The following is a 13,264-nucleotide window of genomic DNA, read 5'->3' as shown; positions in this document are numbered from 1 at the left end:
GCACCATTGGGTTGTGATATTTGATCGGGCATTTCTCTGAGCTTGTGCGAGTTATTGATGAACTATCAAGTGCTACAAGATTATGTTGTCTAGGCCTACAACAATCTATCTCAAATTTTATAGATTTCTACTTTGTTTGGATCTAGAATCTATATCTCACCTATTGCCAAAAGTTGCAATATTGCTCAATTTAAATGAGCAAGGTTGTGTATATTTCAAACTGTTGGTCCTAAGATTGAATTGTCTACTTTGTTAGCTCCAGTTGGTCGAGTTTAGGCTAGGATCAACCATGTTTCAACCACAAGGTCCCTCTAACAGTATCAACCACACTGAACAGAAGCATCCCTAAGCGTCTCTAAGCACCATTGGGCTACAATATTTGATCAGGCATTTCTCCAAGCTCATATGAGGCATTGTCAAATTGTTAGGTGCTAAAAGATCATGTTATCTAGGACTACAAAAAACTATCTCAATTTTTAGAGATTTGACTTTGTTTGGAGTTGGCATCTGTATCTCGCCTATTGCCAAAAGTTGCAATGTTGCTCAATTCAAATGAGCAAGGTTGTCTATATTTCAAACTATTGGTCCTAAGATTGAATTTTCTTCTTTGTTAGCTCTGTTCGGTTGGGTTTAGGCTAGGACCAACCTCATTTCAGCCACAAGGTCCCTCTAATGGTATCAACCACACTGAACGGAAGCATCCCTAAGGGTCTCTAAGCACTATCGAGCTACAATCTTTGACACAAATACGAAAATCATGACATATTTTTTCTTTTCATGTCTTATCACATCAAAATAAGTGACATATGAGTTTTATTATATGTTATAATGAATTTGAAAAACATGTTACATTTTTTGTATAAAATAATGAACATTCATGTGTTTGATTAATTGCAAGAAAGTAAGATGAAATACAATTTTGTATGCACACATTGAATAAGTTGGATAGAAATCCAAGTTTAATGTATGTCAAAATGAACAATATATTATGTCATATCAATCATATAGTTACAAAAGGATGTTATATATCATCGGTACAATACAAAAGTCAAATACCCAACAAATGTTGAATGTGTACAATAGAAATGGCAAATGTGCACAATACAAATCTCGAATATATACAATATAAAAGTTGAATATATGTCAATGCATGTGATGAGTAGAACTACATATTTATATCACTATCAATATCTATGACTATGCAGGATCATCAAAATTGAGCCTCTTTGATGCAATCTATGGCTTGCCAGGTGTTTGTAGAAGAAAAATTAAAATACTATATTAAATATCTTATCTATAAGTAATATGAAAATAACTAGAAATTGGGTTCTAAATTGTAAATAGTTGAGTTTTTCATTACCTCATCCCTTTGTCCCATAGTTAGACTGAATGATAATGGTAATGGGCTTCTTCATTGATGGGTGGGACTCATAACAAAATGATGAGGTAGAGTGATGATGGGTGACACAACTGCCAATGAATCAATGCTCACGGGAGGCACAACCACTGATGAATTAGTGTTGGTATGAGGTATAACATATATGGTAAGCAATAAAATGTTAGAATTATAGAGTGATATTAGGGATTCCAAATAGAGTAAAACAATTACAAAAATGTACTGCAACCTGAGCTAGATCTCTCATGCTAGCAGGAGGTACAACCACTGATGAATCAATGCTGGTATGAGGCACAACTTGTATGGTTAGTGTTAAAATGTTAGAATTATAAAGTGAAATTAAGGATTCCAAATAGAGTAAAAAAACAAAAAACATACTACAATCTGAGCTAGATCTCTTATATTAGCAGGAGGTACAACCACTGATGAATTAGTGCTAGTATGAGGCAAAACATGTATGGTAAGCAATAAAATTTTAGCATTATAGAGTGGCATTAAGGATTCCAAATAGAGTACAAAAATAAAAAACTATATTGTAGTCTAAGCTAGATCCCCTGCGATACCAAGAGGTACAACCATTGATGAATTAGTGTTGGTATGAGGCACAACCTGTATGGTAACCAATAAAATGTTAGCATTATAGAGTTAAAAAAATAAAAAATATATTGCAGCCTTAGCTAGATCTCCCATGCTACCAAGAGGTAAAACTACTGATGAATTGGTGTTGGTATGAGGCATAACCTATATAGTAAGTGATAAAATGTTAGAATTATAGAGTAGGCATTAGGGATTTCCATCACACACACAAGAAATCCAAATTGAGATCACAAGAGGGCTTCAACTAAGAATATGCATACATACATATTTCCTCTATTGTGTTTGACCCCATCTTTGATGCTCAGGACTTCTAACAAAATGAAATGGAAAGGATTTGCACGAAGTATCAAAGAGTGTTGTAATAGGTAAAAGATAAATAAATAATATTGGAAGGATAGTTGAAAGATAGATAAAGTTGGGGCTCAAAAAGGCTACAAGGCCTAAATTGAAAACAAAGAGACCAAGAAGGAAAAGAGAGATGTGAATGAACTTTTGGCATCTTGTCAAGAAATACGAGTGGAGATTCATGATCTCCACACTCTTGCAAGACACCCTATGTGATATGGAGGTTCTTTGATGTGGATGGGTATATGGAGGATGAATTCGTGAGGTTAATTAGATGGAGTTTGGGTATGCTAGGAGCAAGATATGTGGATGGGAATTGGATTTATTTGATGAATTTGGGAGGGTTTAAATGATGGTAGGAGATGGAAGAGGGTCTATAAGCAGGTTGGATGAAAGAGGGATGATAGTTATGGGCACATGGAAGAGGAATGATGAGTGTGGGAGATGGAAAGGTTTCAGCATCCTAGAAACTTCACATGATTCAATTAGATGATATGTCCTCCTCAACTTAACTTGGACATGGATATTCTATTGGATTCCTTGTAAGACTTCTTAGAGATTGGGTGTTCATTGTAAAACAATCAAGAAACAATACTTATGAAACTTTGTGTTGTTACTGTCAAAACAATTAAGAAACAATATTTCAAAGCCAATGTATTATTTTACTTTTAAGAATATTTTAAAAAAAATACCACAAGTGTTCTTGCTCCTAGCCTCTCACCTCTAGCAAAGCACATACTATGTGGTGTTCTCATACCACTTGTTGCACCCTACATTGCATATTGTTCACATATCAATCTAAAGTGCTCTATAAAATTATAAATTATTCACTTTTACAATATTTAGGTGATTAAATAATTTCATGTCAAAACTCATGAGGTTCATTAGATGAGGTTTGGACAACGCTAGGAGCAAGAGATGTGGATGGTAATTGGATGGATTTGATGAATGAGATGGTTTCAATGATGGTAGGAGATGGAAGAGGATTTATAAGAGGGGTTTAAATAATGGTAGGAAATGGAGGAGGATCTATAAGTGGGTTGGATGAAAGAAGGATGATAGTTATGGGACATGGAAGAGGATTGATGAGTGTGAGAGATGGAAAGGTTTCAGTGTGCTAGAAACTTTGCATGATGTAATTAGATGAGATTTCCTCATTAAGCTAACTTGGACATGGATATTCTATTGGATTCCTCGTAAGACTTCTCAGAGAGTGGGTGTTCATTGTAAAACAATTAGGAAATAATATTTGAGGAACTTTGTGTTGTAGTGTCATACCAATTAAGAAATAATATTCTAAAGCCAATGTATTATTGTACTTTAAAGAATATTTTTTAAAAATTACCTCGGGTGTTCTTTCTCCTAGCTTTAAACTTCTAGTAGAATGAGTACTCTGTGGTGTTCTTGTACCACTTGTTGCACCCTGCATTGCATATTGTTCACATATCAATCTAAATTGGTCTATAAAATAATTTATTTTTTACTTTTATGATATAGGTGATTAAATAATCTCATATTTGTTGGTATAAATAAGTATTTACTATTTACACTTAAGTTTATTTAGGTTAATGCATAGTTTTATTATTTATTTATTAGCCACTTAGGAGTATGCATACTCTTGTGAGTTGTCATGTTGACAACATAGGAATCTGCACCTCTTTTATGCACATGGTGTCTACAACATAGGAGTCAACACACTAATTAAGCACATGGTGTCTACAACCTTCTCATTCGTATCCACTCATCTAGAATGTTGGATAAGGTGTGTGCTTAGTTGAAAATGCTTATCTTATCTCTTGGTTGTTTCTAGAGACATTCCAGGTGCTTCCTGAGAGGCCTTTATATACAAGAACTCCTAGTGTGTTTTTACATCATATCACATACTAAAAAAGAAATGAATTAGGACATACTTTGATTAATTGATCATACCCATTTTTGGTCTACAGTTGTTCTTTTGTTTGAGTTCTTAGTTCCTAGGTGAATTTTTCCCTTAGGAAAACTCTTACATGGTATTAGAGCTATACCAAATTCTTACATGGTATCAGAGCTCTTGGAGATTTTCTCATTACATAGCCATTTGAGACCACTTGTTGCTTCAGTACCTCAGCTCGAATCTGGAGTACTATAAAAATTGGGAGTGTCTAGAGCTAGATTTGACCTTGCCATTACATCTAGAATGCTAATTCAATGAAAATTGGCTATAAAGTTGCTTACCCTAGTCCAAAGTCGATTGTGAGGCAAATTTTTTTGCAAACCGGCACTCGAAGGACCAATTTGTAGAATTGGTATGATCATTTCAGATCTGCACATTTAATTTTCAAATTTGCATTTTTTTCATCTATATCTCTATTATTTTTTTTGGATCTGCATTGTTTTCAAAAAAAAATTTGGCCATAGGGCCATAGGAGAGATTTTTTGCAGGTGAAGGTTGGAGCTTGCTAGTGCAAATTAGATATTTGTATCACATTCAGAAGGTCCAAAAACCCCCAGATCAAATTTTGTTTCATCCAAATCAGACATCCGAGGTGGAATCTAGATTCATTTGATTTTTGGAGGCATGACCGCAATTCAGGAAAAATAATAGCAGCAGTGATTTTCAAATAGCGATATCTTCCTCATATGGACTCCTTTTTGTGAGAAATTTTTTTTGTTTTGGGGTAGAATTCTGTGATCTACACATTGGTGTAGGTGGTTTGACATCTCTATTCCTGAATTTTTTTGCAACTTGCAAATCCTGATTTTTGCCACTTAAAATGCTTAGTACGAGCTCATTTGGACTCCAAATCAAGTTCTATTTTTTTTTAAGTGCTTTTTTTTTGGTCTACTTTCTAGATCTGTAATTAGATTATGGGTTCTATAGATAGAAATACTACTTTTAGAAATAGGCCCTAAATTGGCAAGTGGCTACCAAGTGCCAACAACATCTTTTTTGGGAGGGGTTTCTTTGATTCTCTTTAATTCTTTGGAGGTTCATTGATTGATCTCATGGAATTTGTCAATTTTTTTAGTCTAGTATTAGACCACAATTGACAACAAGGAACTATCACAAATGGAGTACTTTGATAGTTGATCATCTAAGAGACCATCCAAAATTGCTTCCTTATCTCTATTCAATGCCATCACATTTTAATTGGACACATTTTGTAAACCTTTGTCACTTTCTGTATAACAGTATGACTAAGGAATCTTTTGCTCCTCTTAGAATGGCACATTTTCCTTATGATATTTGGATGTCTATTTGGGAAGAGTATGGAGATCCATGTGTTCCTCCATCTCCAAAGGACATTCTCCATCCAGTCACTCTAGCTATAGTTTCTTCAACTCCAGATGAGATCACACCTCCTGCTCTTGTTGCTCCTACTACTCCAGTTTCAACCACAAATGCTTTAGATTCAGTGTAGTAGGACCCTTTATGTCTTCCTACTCTACCTTCATGTGATGACTTCCTTCCCACCCTTGTAGGCTTGTTCATGGAGTCTCACATTGAAGATGTGGGAGACATTCTTGATGACATTCATCTTCTTTTTGAGGTAGATACTTCTTCTTTTTCCATAGTGATAGATTCATGTACTTCAACACTATAGGGTACACATGGTCTTCTAGGTGATGATTTCTTGCCAGACATTTCAGTTCTATTCTTGGAGTCACATGCAGCAAATACGGGAGACTTTTATGATGATCTATTGCTTCTCTTTGTTGAGGATTCTTCTACAGTTGTTGCAAGGAGCCACTATGACCCTTAATTTCATTCTCTACATGATCAATCTTTCCACATTGACATGATTGTGGATTCTCATTTATAGCATCTACAGGATGTCTCTTCTACATTTGAGAAGACAATTGGTTTCCTGAAGAAGGTTATGCATCCTTCCTTGTTTGGTCTATACTTCTCTTCAATAGTTTTGGAGGAAGCCATAATCGATATCGACACAAGGACATTTGAACAAGTTTCAGTGACACCAATCATCATAGAGATTCCTTCTCCATCCAGAGGTCACATCTTACAGGTACCCTTGCATTTTTTGAGGAACATCATTTAGTAGTCATGGATCAGCTTCTACATCAGAGCATTTCTTACTGATCGGCACACTACTTTTAGTGGAGGGGGCAGGCGACTACCTCATCTCCTTCTTCTCCTTTTTAGGGGGGACTTTTTCCTCTTAGGGGATTTTGTCCTTCTCCTTTTTTCTCTTGTATATACTGGATGTATGTTGTAATGGGGGGTCTTGATTACTCCATCCATCCATGCATCCTCTTTCATCTCTCTTTTTAGGGGAGGATTTTTCCCATGAGGTTTTCCCTCTTTCCTTGCTTTATGAGAGATTGCATCTTCATTTTGTACATGGGTACCTAACATGGCCTAGTATCTAGGATCCATCATGCATTTCATCCTAGTTTTTGTAAGCTTAAGGGCATTCCCCTAAGTTGCACTTAAGGGGGGGTGTTGGTGTAAATAAGCATTTACTATTTACACTTACTTAAGTTTACTTAGGTTAATGCATATTTTTATTATTTATTTATTAGCCACCTAGGAGTATGAGTACTCTTGTGAGTTGTCATGTTGACAACATAGGAGTCCACACCTATTTTATGCACATGGTGTCTACAACCTTCTCATTCTTATCCACTCATCTAGAATGTTGGATAAGGTGTGTGCTTAGTTGACAATGCTTATCTTCACTCCTAGTTGTTTCTAGAGACATTTTAGGTGTTTCCTGAGAGGTCTTTATGTACAGACACTCCTACTGTGTTTGTACATCATATCACATACAAAATAGAGCAATGAATTAGGACATACTCTAATTAATTTACCATATCCATTTTTGGTCTACAGTTGTGCTTGTGTTTGAGTTCTTAGTTCCTAGGTGAATTTTTCCCTTAGAAAAATTCTTACATGTCAAAACTCAAATAAAAAAAATGTATCTCCTATCCACCAAAGACCATCACCATCAAATCATCTATGAGTGTGAAATATCCACCTTCATATGAATAACAAGTATGCCCACAAATTACACATGGATGAGATGACACTCCACCTTGAGATGCCTCAATATCCATCACATCACACATGCACTAACAACTAAAACAAAAATTTTGATTATTCCTTGAAGACTGTAACGATGCACATGATGATGATGCAGGTGGCACAAGAGGGGATGACACTAGTGGTGCAGGTGACACAAGTGGAGATGACACAAGTGGTACAGGTGATGCTGGTGGAGCTATCGTAGGTTGTGATGACTGAGGTGCCATAGGTAATGATAATATAGTTGTTACAAGATTTGATGACCCTAAAGGTGCATGTAATGATGGTCAAGGTTTCGTAGGTGAAGGAAAACCACCTAACTGTGAGCCATGCTCAATGATAACATTTATCAATGATGCAGTCACATGAAGAGTTTGTAAATGAATAAACTCCCTTACAATTGATGGGAGCACAACATGAGGCATGGCTTTTCATGTTGTACATCTCCTCTCATGTTGTGGTACCACCCTATGAGCCCTAGGTCTATCTTGCGTAGAGCCTCTCCCTCTCCCTTATAGCTCATGGATGTCAAAGTAATTTGGCTTCTTGTCAAGGATGAACTCACAATATATCTTTCTTAGAAAATATAGAGGTACCTAATAATTATTACATGGTGGTAGGTAAAATACCATATACCCCAAATCCTAAAAACATGTTCTCATCATAGTATGAATGCATAAATGAATAGGAAAAGTTTTGGTAGTGTGTAATAGGGAGTTGTCAGATATAGGATTAGTGAAAAGAGAACATATAGTACCTTTCTTTCTGTCCTTATCTTTCACTTTCTGATATGATAACCCATTGGCACAAAATACATGACACCTATCCCTCCATGTACCCCATTTCATAACCTCCCTAGACACCTCATTCACATTTTGGGTCATTTGTTCAAGTGTATTCTCTAGGGTCAAGTTGTGAGAAAGTGTAGATGACCACAACCTATTGACCATTTGGCTAATGTAAGCACTATTTTTTGTAAGGCAGTATATGACATCCTCTTGTGTAGTAGTTAAATGATGTAATAATATGTGCAGAGGGTTTATAGGTGGTAGTGGTTATTGAATAGGAACTTTGAGTGGAGGGTTTTGTGCTTGTGTCATTATGGGTGGAGGGTTTTGTGCTTGTGTCACAATGGGTGGAGTGTTTTTTGGTTGTGTCACAACTAGTGGAAGGTTTGATTGTGTAGGAGGTGGTCTTTTGCCTCTCCCTCATTTTCTTGGATTCATTGATGCATCTATTTTAAAAAAATTTAAAACAATTACAAATTATGTAAAAAAATTACAAAACCACATTATAAAATTTGATGGAAAAATATATAAACAATGAAAAGAATGAAGACTTACCTCACTTGTGGGGTTCCATGGATGAAAATTCAATAAAAATCCACTTTTCCTCACAAAATCAATCAGGTTTTCTCTTTCTTCTTTGCACTCCACACTTCTATTGTCATTTGAGGTATAAAAGCACCCTTAAATGTGGGCAACAGAAATTTTTTTATGTTTCTTAAAACCTAATTGGGTTTTAATAAGAATAATTTTAAATAACCTAATTTTTATTAAATAAGATAAATTTAATAACCCGATTGGGTTTTTCAAATTATAATGTCTAGGCTTGGATACCAAGCCTAGCCCTTATTTCACTTTTAAATAACCTGATCGGGTTATTGAGAATCTTGCATTTTTTTGTTGGGTGTCCACTTTTTTGTACACCAACTTGGTGCACTCACCCTAGTATCAAATCTTGTATCTTGTGTTGTGTTTCCATTGTGTGGTTAATTGTTGGGAACTAGATCACCTCTATTAGGGGTTTGTCTAGTTTTGTACTACATTAGGTGGTATAAGAGTGAAGGTTTGATCTGGGTAGAGATATTTTGCAGAGGATTTTTGAAGATCTTGGAAGATGCCTCCAAGAAGATTGGACCTTGGGATGATTACAAATCTCTATGATGTGGTGGAGACAAATATTTCAGAGACATTTTATTAGTTGGAAGCTAGTTTTACCGATCGAGTTAAGGAAAGGCTAGTTGAGTTTCACAGAGATTTATGGATTTGGAGTCTACCGATCCAGAAGTGAATTATCTCTTCAGTTAGGAGACTTGTTTGAGAATGAATATTTCATCACAAGGTTGAGGTTGGTTTTGTTGATCAATTTGTGGAGTCTAATGTGAAACATGTATAGTAACTTGTGCTTGTTGCTAAAGAGGTTCCTAACAAGAATAACTTTAAGAAACCCCCCTTTGGAAAAAAGTATGAAATCATGGAAAATTCAACATTATTTTAGGGAGAAAAGTTCAATTTCTACTGGCAATTTTTTTTAAATGAGGAAAAAAAATTATTGGTGATTTTATTTCTATTGGATGAAAATTCCTTAAAACCTTGGTAATTTTTAATTATTAAAAAAACATGCAACCTAAAGTACAAATACCTAGAAAAATATGTTTATATCATCTAAAAATAGTAACCCTATTTAATAACGATCAAATGATCCTAAATAATTGGTATAATCCTATTTTGGGCCAAAATGTTAAAGGAGAACAAGATTTCAAGAAAGTTTTTGGAATAACGACATCTGTCCATAATTGAACCTATTTTGAGACAAAGATTAAAAGGATTAAGACTTACTTGGAATGTCTTTGGAATAGTGACATGTTTCAAGTATATGTACTTAATATATAACCCAACTTAAATATTTACCACATATTGGCAAATGTGTCCATCAAATAAGATAAGACTCCAAAATTATAGGTGAAAATATTTGATTTATCATGTGAAAAGATTAAATTCCATTGGTGAAGTCATCGCCAAATGTATTGTTTGTATCATTATTGGTAGTTATTCTAAGCATGGAACCCAATTTTCATAAAGTGCAGGTGACATGACCACCCCAAAAATGCAATTTTTTTGCCAAATTCAGGGTCTCTGATGAGTGAAATTCACCATTTAGTGAAAATTCACATTAAATTTATCCCTAGTTCCTAACCTCATTAATGTTGGGATGGAGATTTATTTTCATGACCAATTGGATGAATATGACATGGAAATCGTAGAGAATTTGATTGTGGATAATCATGTTGTTGTTGGTGATGAGTTATATATTGTAGAGCATCTTGTTGTGGACAATGAGATCATTGATGGTGAGAGTTTGGCATATATTATTGAGGAATTACATGATGCTATTGATAAGGTTAGAGATGTACATGTTGTTGTGGATGTTGTTACATATGTAGAGTTGGATGAACCTATTGTTGATATAGATTGTGGTGATAAGTTGCATGTTGATTGGTTCATGGTGATACAAATTATTGTAGTATTTTGATGGATGCCATATGTGTGGGTGATTTATAGATTTGTTCTTTTGTCTGTCATGGATTGGAAGTCTCATTCTCATGAAGGAACAAAGTGTGGAACACACTTTTCTTTGTACCGTAGGAGTTAGATGTAGGGGCACTTGAGTTTCCTAAAGACTCTAGCATTTTTGGTGGAGAAATGGAGGTGCTCAACCATCTTTGTGGTATTTCCTAGTAGGAGGCTTGACCAAATTAGCTCAGTGGAGAAGCTTTGTGTTTGGTTGAAGTGTGTTACTCAGTCCTTATTGGGGTAGTTCATGGTTGCAGTGTTGACCAATGACCTTGGTCACTGAAGGGGCTCAATAGCAAAAGGCACTCGGTCACTAAAGCAACTTGGCAAGCTTATAGTGCTCAATGATGCTTTGGGAGCTTGAAAAGCATATTTTCTCAATGGTGCCTAGATTGCTCTTATTTGTTGACACTTGATCATGTGGTTATCACAGGTCAACATAAGGGTTAACATTTTATATTTAATGCTTGTTGTATTCTAACTTGTGGTTTAAATATACATTTAATATAAGGATATGTTTATTTAATTTGTAACTTGCAAGGCCAAATTGTGGCTTAAATATGCATTTAATGTAAGGGTTTATTTAATTTTTAACTTTCTAGGCCGACTTATGGCTTATTTGGTTATAAGTAAGGGGTTTATGGGAGTCTTGAGTTAGAATTCATTCAACATGGAGTAGCTAAGAGAGCAAAGTTTGGGAGCAGAGCTAGTAGTTGCATCTTGGGAAACAAGGAAATTTCTTGGTGGCTTGCCAGCACAAGTTTAGATATTGTGGGAGGTTCTCACCATAGTGTTTTTGTGTTATAGATCTAGACTAGCAAGGGTTTGGGTTGGATCTTGAGGGATCTTGTAGAATTGTTACTTGCTTTATATTTCATCGTAACTGAGAAGGCCTTACAACCTAACACAATCAATGATATCAAATTTGTTATGAATAAAGAGTTGATTTTGGTATCAAATCTTATATCTTGTGTTGTGTTTCTATTGTGTGGTTAATTTCTTGGAAGTAGATCACCTCCTTTGGGGGTTGATCTGGTTATGTACTACATTAAAGGTGGAGATCATGGACTTAAATCAATTAGTTAGAAACAATGATATGATCATCTCTAAAGCTGAAAAAGGCACTGCCATAGTCATTTTGTACAAGACTAACTACATTTTCAAAATGCACACTCTCTTCTTTGACTCTAGTAGCCATAAAGTCATTTCTCATAACCCTTGTTCCAATATTCTTATGATAGTTAGATCCTTGGTAGTAAGGTCCTCCTTTGATGATGCGACCAAGAAGCATCATGTCCCCTCCAAGGAAGTGATGCCTTGTATTTATGGTATCCCAAGAATCTGGAAGCCTAGCATTCTATTGAGGCCCATTGTGGACATCATTGACTATCCAACCTACAAGCTTACCTCCTTTCTCTCCAAACTTCTTGCCATGTTCATTGATCATGCACGCTAACTCTTTTGTCAAGGATTCCTCCCATTTTGTTTAGTTTATCCTGGATGCACATCTTGAAAGCTCATAACTTTTATTGAGTTTTGATGTCATCTCTCTTTTCACCAAAATTCCCATTCTCATTGTTATTCAGATTGTAAGACTTAAGGTGAATCCAAAGATTGCCAACTTAGTGCAATTCTATTTTTAGTCTACCTTTCTATCTTCCTAGGTGTTATTTTTGAGCAAGTCAAAGGGGTAGCTATGGGGTCACCCTTGTCTCCAGTCATAGCTAAACTCTTCATGGAACATTTCAAAGAAGTGGCTCTATTTTCCTCCCCTCTTAAACCTAAGCGGTGGAAAATATTAGTAGATGACACCAATGTGTGTTGGCCCCATGGTCATGATAATATTGAAGTGTTCTTTGTGTACATTAACAACATTTACTTGTCCCTCACCTTTACTAGGGAGCTTGAGTCTGACAACCATCTTTCCTTCTTAGATGTGTTCCTCATAAAAAGAACATGATGATTCCATAGGATGTTGAGTTTTCTACAAGGCCACCCACACTAATTTGTGCCTCCACTCCTTGTCACATCATCACCCTAGCCAAAAAGTGGGGCTCCTAAAAACCCTCACCTTGAGGGTTTGCCATATTTGTGATGCTAACAACCTTTAGTAAGAGCTTGACCATCTACATTATATCTTTAGGTTGAATGGTTATTCTGCTAAACAAATATCCAGAGCCATGATTCAAGCCAAATCTCATTTCCTTTATTGGTCCTCTCACTCTTTGGACTTAGACCCCCTAGAGAAAATTTACTATACATTGAGGGCATCTCCCACAAGGTGTCCAAAATCCTCTCCAAGAAAGGTATATGATGTGCCTTCAAGCCTCTATCCTTGGTGAGGTAGTGTACCCCATTTCTTAAATATCCAAGAGACATTCTCAATGAGTTGAGTGTTTATAAGGTCACTTGTTCATGTGATACACCTTATATAGGTGAAATATTTCATTCCTTTAGTACTAGGATCAAGGAACATAGCATTGACATAAAACATGAATGAGTTCTTAAGTTCACTCTAGTTGAGCACTCTCGAGCCACCAAGAA

This window comes from Cupressus sempervirens, chromosome 10 (genome assembly GCF_028749045.1).
Source record: "Cupressus sempervirens isolate cs-2001-9-10 chromosome 10, ASM2874904v1, whole genome shotgun sequence".
In the NCBI taxonomy this organism is placed as follows: Eukaryota; Viridiplantae; Streptophyta; class Pinopsida; order Cupressales; family Cupressaceae; genus Cupressus; species Cupressus sempervirens.
This window is presented reverse-complemented; position numbering follows the sequence as displayed.